The following is a 6,710-nucleotide window of genomic DNA, read 5'->3' as shown; positions in this document are numbered from 1 at the left end:
AGTTGGGTTTTTTTATCTTCATGTTAAAATCTATTCCTTTGTAGAGATAATGAATATATATCAGTCTCCACTGTGAAAGATAGAATTATCTTTTCCTTCTCACAATCTGAATGAAATTTTAGAAGAGTTTTAGCAATCTTTCTAAGCTGTTTATTGATTTTTCTTTCGAAGTGTCAAACACATTGACTGAAAAATATATTTACCTTAACCTCAAATTTACCACCATGAACATTTAAGAATGGAGATTTCGAAGGTGCCTCCACCTAAGTTAAAAACTAGGATTGTTTTATTTTTTTTAGAAGAATAAACTTATGTGTCAAATCCATAGGCTATAGTTGTATTGGTAGGTTCGTTAATAATTTTCATTACACTAAGAATAACAATATTTGTCGAATATTTGGTAGCCATCCTCTGGGAAATGTTAAAATAGGTAGGCATAGTGAGACCCAAATTTTTCACGTCACAACCCAAGAAACCTTTAACTATCTTTTTCATTTTCATTAAAATCATAGAAGATATCTCCTCAACTACAAACTATTTTGTCTCACATTTTTAATTCACTTGGATGATGGGCTGACCATTGTTTCCTACAACAATAGTGAAGGGGCAGTGTATTGTGTCACTTTGTACCCTAGGTTCATTGTATCACCCTTAGGCGAGTCCCTTGGTAATGAAGATGGAGTTTTGGGGATTAGTTGACACCTAATTTTTGGTGGGAGCTCCAACTAATATTTCTAATTTCATGAATGAAAACATGAAAGGAGTGGTTTTGTTTCCCTTATCATCACTAAAAATAATTTCAATTCTTTCATGCTACCACATTATTATGCATGAGTACGATGTTCCCTTTTCAAGGCCAAAGGCCCAACATGCCTTAAGGAATTTTGGAGAGACATGTTCCAACCAACCTCCAGTGGACCCACAACCTTCATTGTGGCCTAAATACTTTTCCTTAAATTCCTACACAGATCATTGATTGCACCAATTTCTGAAACCACGGCTTTTGGTCTAGATTGCCTATGCAAGATTACAATAATTTCAAGTATGTCAGTTTTCATCTGAGGTTGGTGTACTACATTTTTGTGATCAATATTTATGCCTCACTATATAGTATAGATAAATTGGAAAATAAAAATAATTATAATCACTTTAGAACAAGGCTAGAAACAAGCTCCATCATTACATAGAATGCATATACATCTACAAAGTCAACAAAATATAGAAAAATGGATAAATTGTAATAAAAAAATAGCCAAACAGTGGGCTAGAATTATTACATTAATTTCTGTGCTAGATGATTTCTTTCTGTTTTATCTCAAAACTTCAAAGGAGAGAGAAAAATTCTTAGTAGAAGATCTTGGTTTTAGGAAAGAGCGGGACTCTTCTTGAAGCCATGGTCTCCAGAATCCATTCTAGCAAATGTTTGTCACCACCACACCAGTGTGGGAAACACTTCCAAAATCTCCCACTCCATATTTGTAATGAAGAAGTCTGTGAAATAATTTGGAATCCATTTGGAGAATATATTAACTCAAGAAACAAGAACAGGAAAAGTAGAGTATTCACCTATGCCAAATTAAGCAATGAAGTAGATCTCAGCACAGAACTGCTAGATCGTTAGTTTGGATCGAATGTTAGAGTAAGGACACTTCCATCAACTATATTTCCTATCACAACATGACCACCTTATCGAAAAAAACCACAGAAGGTAGCCCAAAGAAGATCCAAAAAGAATATCTCACTGTTCCAATACAACATTGTCAATTTTCTCTATGTTTATCTTAGCGCCTTCTAGACATATATTCACTATTTGCATGGAATTTCCAAACAAATTAGTGTTGATCTCTTCGAACATGGGCATTGTGATGTTGATGTTAAAATATAATCCTTTGTAGAGACAATCAATATCTATCATTCTCCACTGCGAAGGATAGAATTGTATTTTCCTTCTCACATTTTGAATGAAGTCTCCGAAGTGTTATGGAACTCATGCTCAACTACTTCTTGATTTTTCCTTCTAAGTTTTGAACACAATCACTGAAGAATATATTTTCATTCATCTCAAATTTACCACCATGAACATTTAATAATGGAGTTGTTGAAGTTTCCTCCACCTAGGTTAAAAGCTAGGTTTCTCTTATTTTTATTAGAAGAATAAACATCTATGTGAAATCCATTGCCTATAGTTATAGTGGTGGGTTCATTAATAATTTTCATTACACTAAGACCAACAAAATTTGTCACATATTTGGTAGCCCTCCTCTGGGAAGCGTTAAAATAGCTAGGCATAGAGAGACCCACATTTTTCACATCACAACGCTGGAAACCTTCAACTATATTTTGCATTTTCATCAAAATCATAGAAGATTCCCAATATATCTTATGTCAGGAATAAGCCGGTGTTGGATTATCAAAATCTCATCGATTGACAAAGGTTATGTAACTTCTATTAGAGCCACACCTAATGTCAATGTTATGCTCCTAGATCCAACAATTGTTTTCTCATCGTTTAAATACAAGTTGCAACCCATCTATAAGGAGTGCTACTACATATACTACACAAAACAATAATCTTCTATAAATGGTTGTGGAACTACACTTTATTGAGAATATTTCCATGTTTTTGAACAAAAATTCTCACATTTCTGTAATATGTCATGATAGCTGGCAACAAAAGACATACTATAAAATTTGTAGACAAAAAAGAATCCAGACTGTGCATAAAAACTCCCATCTGGTGGATGATTCTTTTTAAGGGAACAAGGGTACTGCTCACAATTTGTAGCTACAAATGAATGTGACCATAAAGAGGCATTAATGGTGGATTTAGCTAGTGCTTGGTAGTATGCCTAGTTAGAGTCACCAACCAACTCAATCTTTGTTCCAAAAATTTCTTTCCTTGTAATCCTCCTACTATTTAGAAAACTTCCATATTGATGTGGATAACATTTACAAAAATGATACGATTGTCTGTAACAAGCTTGCAAACACAGTTGTTTAATATTCCAATTCATTTGATTCTTGAAATAGTGCAGTTCTTCATGGCTCCTCTCTGAAAGCTTCTTGTGTAGGAGTATGACTGACTTCTCAAAGGAATTATTCAAACCATAAGCTAGAAGTGAATATGCATAAATTCAGTGCTCCACTTACCCAATGTTTAACTTCACATCATATTCACCTTTTGTCTATTCCTCAGGCTCAAAAGTAACTTCCATTGAGGAAGCACCTAAGTTGAGTACGCCAATTTTTTTGTGCCCATGTATATTACCTTTCTTATCCATGTTGTAATTAATAGTCAGTGATCCATAATAGGCCTATTATAACCCACTAATAACCATCACCCAACTCCTCTAACACAAATGGGTATAACACCTATATTGCTCATGCCTTGTCCAAAATCCCCTTTGCATCAGAAATTGGTAGTTTGGAGACGCCAGCTGTAGCAAGAAGAAAAATAGGAACCTTTCTATGTGCATAAAAATGAATATTGTTCTCTTCCCAATTCAGAAGAGTTTCTATGGAAACCATCAATACATATTCATTGTACATAAGTTTATCAAGTCCAGGTTTAGTTTGCACCCTAAGCTATGCAAGGCCAATCTCATGACCATAAATTTTAGTAGATTCTCTAGATACTGAGTGCACCACTACTAGAAGATTTTCTTTAACCTTCGTACTAGCATGCGACCACTCATACACATGGAAAAATTATGAAAGAGTAATGAGGATCAAATTAAGTGATGTTATGGCCATACCACTATATATGTTGATGCTTCAAGAGAAGAGACTCTGCAACACAAAGAAAATATAGTGCCCTCCAAGCATTGGTCATCAAAGCCAAACTAGTCCTTGTTGTTTGTAGAGAGTCTTCTCACTCTAACATCAGGCTCTTCAAACCAACTCTACACAAGGTAATGACAAATGTAAAAAATCAACAAGACACAAATTTGGTAGTTAATATGACCGAAATAAGCACTAGTTTAAAAAAATTTCACAATCCTTCTTTTGAAACCAATATTTTAATCTCCTTAGCATTATGATCAACTATCACTACTCTTTCTAGGTCAACAAAATCATCTCCACCTTGGCATCAAAAGTGCAATTTCATAAAAAGAATTTCGGTCTCATTCCAATAGGTATCCTATGATGAATGCCCAGGAATCTAGTACATAGACCATTTTTATCTTCACTTAGCTACCTATGGATTATTTACCTTTCCAAATATCAGTAATTATTTTCCAAGAAAATATAAAATAATAATAATATTTTACTATATTCTAATAGGTGGAGATGTTGAAAGCATGCCACAAAGTGAAAGGAAATAAAATATCTTTCCTCAAACCACCAAAAATATAAAGAAAATGATAATAATTATAAAAATAAAACTCGATCTATCGATCTATGCATGAAATGAAAACTATAAGCATTCAGTGGACTAAAAAAATCTTAAACCAAAACAAACGAAAAATTTCAAAACCAACAAAATACTCTAAACAAGTAGCAAATAAACCACTAAAATTTTCTAAGATATCAAAGCTAGACATTAACGCAATTTCATGTACTTGAATAAGCCCATTGTTTATTAGCATTACACTTCCTAAATTATTTATTTATCATTTAATACTAGGACACTATCTATGTGAATATAAATAGGTCCTAGCTTCATCAAATCCGACTTCATCTCAAGTCACAGATCAACTTCATTTCCAATACCAATATAAAATCACAACCTTTATAAATATTAATAGCTAACCACTTAGACCCCTAATATAATCCTTTTCATATCCCAACAAAAATATATCTCGGACAAAAATTGAACTTTTAAAAAATATAACATGATCATGAAAGACACTAAATACTAAATATGAAAACTACTCGATAGGAAGAAATTCAATGTCAATTTAATCAACCTTCACACAAGGAAGAAAAATCAATAACTCCTTCTGGGGTATTTAATGCCAAATTATTGTAATCAATACCATTTGAGTTGTTAGTGTTGTGTCAAAGTAACCATTTCTCACTACCTACAAATGTTGAAATACAAGGTGGTGCTAATGTTAAAGACACACAATAAAAAAAAAAAAAATTCCAAGACTGTATTGGTTGAGTGTGACAGGGACTCCAATAACTAAGACTAAAGAGATTTATAGAATGTGGTAGTTACTAGTGTGTGTCTATTGTGAGATTAGTGGTATGGTGGAGATACCTACTAAGAACAGATGTTGGTCTTGGGAAAGTATAGTAGGGAGATCCATATAGCATTTATGTAAAATAAAGATGAGAAGTGTTGTCCTCAAGTTGGGTTATGTTATGGTAGAATATTGTTAGTGATAATAAGGGGTAACAAAATACTTACATAAATAGCTAAAAAGTAGATTCGGGGCATGAGTTGGACTGAATCATGTGATCTCATCCCTTAATGGTCCTAAGGACATGTGGGGACCCGAACAACGTAGTACCTGAAAGACTTGAAAGCATGGCTGACAAATGACTGACAATACTATAAAAAAGAATGTCGGTCTCATGTCAATAGGTCTTCTATGACAAATGCATATGAACCTACTACATAAACCATTTTTCTCTTTGGTTAGCTACCCATGGATCATTTCCCTTTCCAAATATCAATAATTATTTTCCAAGAAAATATAAAATAAACATTGTAGTCTACTAGATTCTAAAAGTGAAGATGCTAAAGTCATCCCACAAAGTGAAAGGAAATAAAAACAACTTTCTTCAAACCACCAAATATATTAAAAGAAACAATAATAATTATAAAACTAGATCTATGAATCTAAGCATGAATTAAGAACTAAAATCATTCAAGGGACTACCATAATCTTTGACCAAAACAAAACTCAAAACTCAACAAAATGGCCCAAACAAAAGAAACATAAAAACCATTGAAATTTTCTAGGATATTAGAACTAGACATCAAGGTAGTTTCATGTACTTGAATGAGCACATTGATGCTTCGCATTAGTCTTGTTAAATTAGTTATTTATCATTTAATACTAGTCGGAAACTATCTATATGAACAAAAATAGGTCCCAACCTCATCAAATCTGGCTCCATTTCCTGTCACAAATAAGGAACAAAAAATCTAATGATTTAATATGAAACATCAATATTAAAATAACATGCATCAAATAAATGTAGTTGCAATGTTACATTGAAAAATACAAAATATAGAACCTATTTTTACCTCAATTTGACATATAGTAATCTTGCATGATCAACAGAACATGTATACCAAAATAAGAGTCCTATGGCATTTCAATTTCCCAGTTCTCATCTTTGTCCTCATTTTCTACATTGTGAACATGATATTCTCCTAATGAACTTTCATTATGAGCCTCCAAAATATTATGTTTCATATCAAGTTCAATAGAGAAATTTGTTATATTGTTTTCTCCCCTTCTATCTCAATCTAATCACCAAAGAGTTAGTGCTCTTTCATATGGAAAAGTGTTAATGCCATACTTTGTTACATATAATCTTAAACATGTATCAACATGTTTATCAAGATTTTTCTTCAACTATGACTTCAAGAATGATAATGCACTAAACATTCTCTCATCATCCACTGATCCTAAAATTGTGGTTTGACAAAAATATGCTAATTTGAAATATTTTGATATGTTTTATTGCAGGTATTGGCTAGCACTTAAAGTAGTCCATAATCTTGTTATAGCACAATTTTCATTAGGAAT

Source organism: Pinus tabuliformis, chromosome J, assembly GCF_031772625.1.
Source record: "Pinus tabuliformis cultivar Carrire ecotype Pingquan chromosome J, CPIR1, whole genome shotgun sequence".
NCBI lineage: Eukaryota > Viridiplantae > Streptophyta > Pinopsida > Pinales > Pinaceae > Pinus > Pinus tabuliformis.
Note: the sequence above shows the minus strand (reverse complement) of the source record.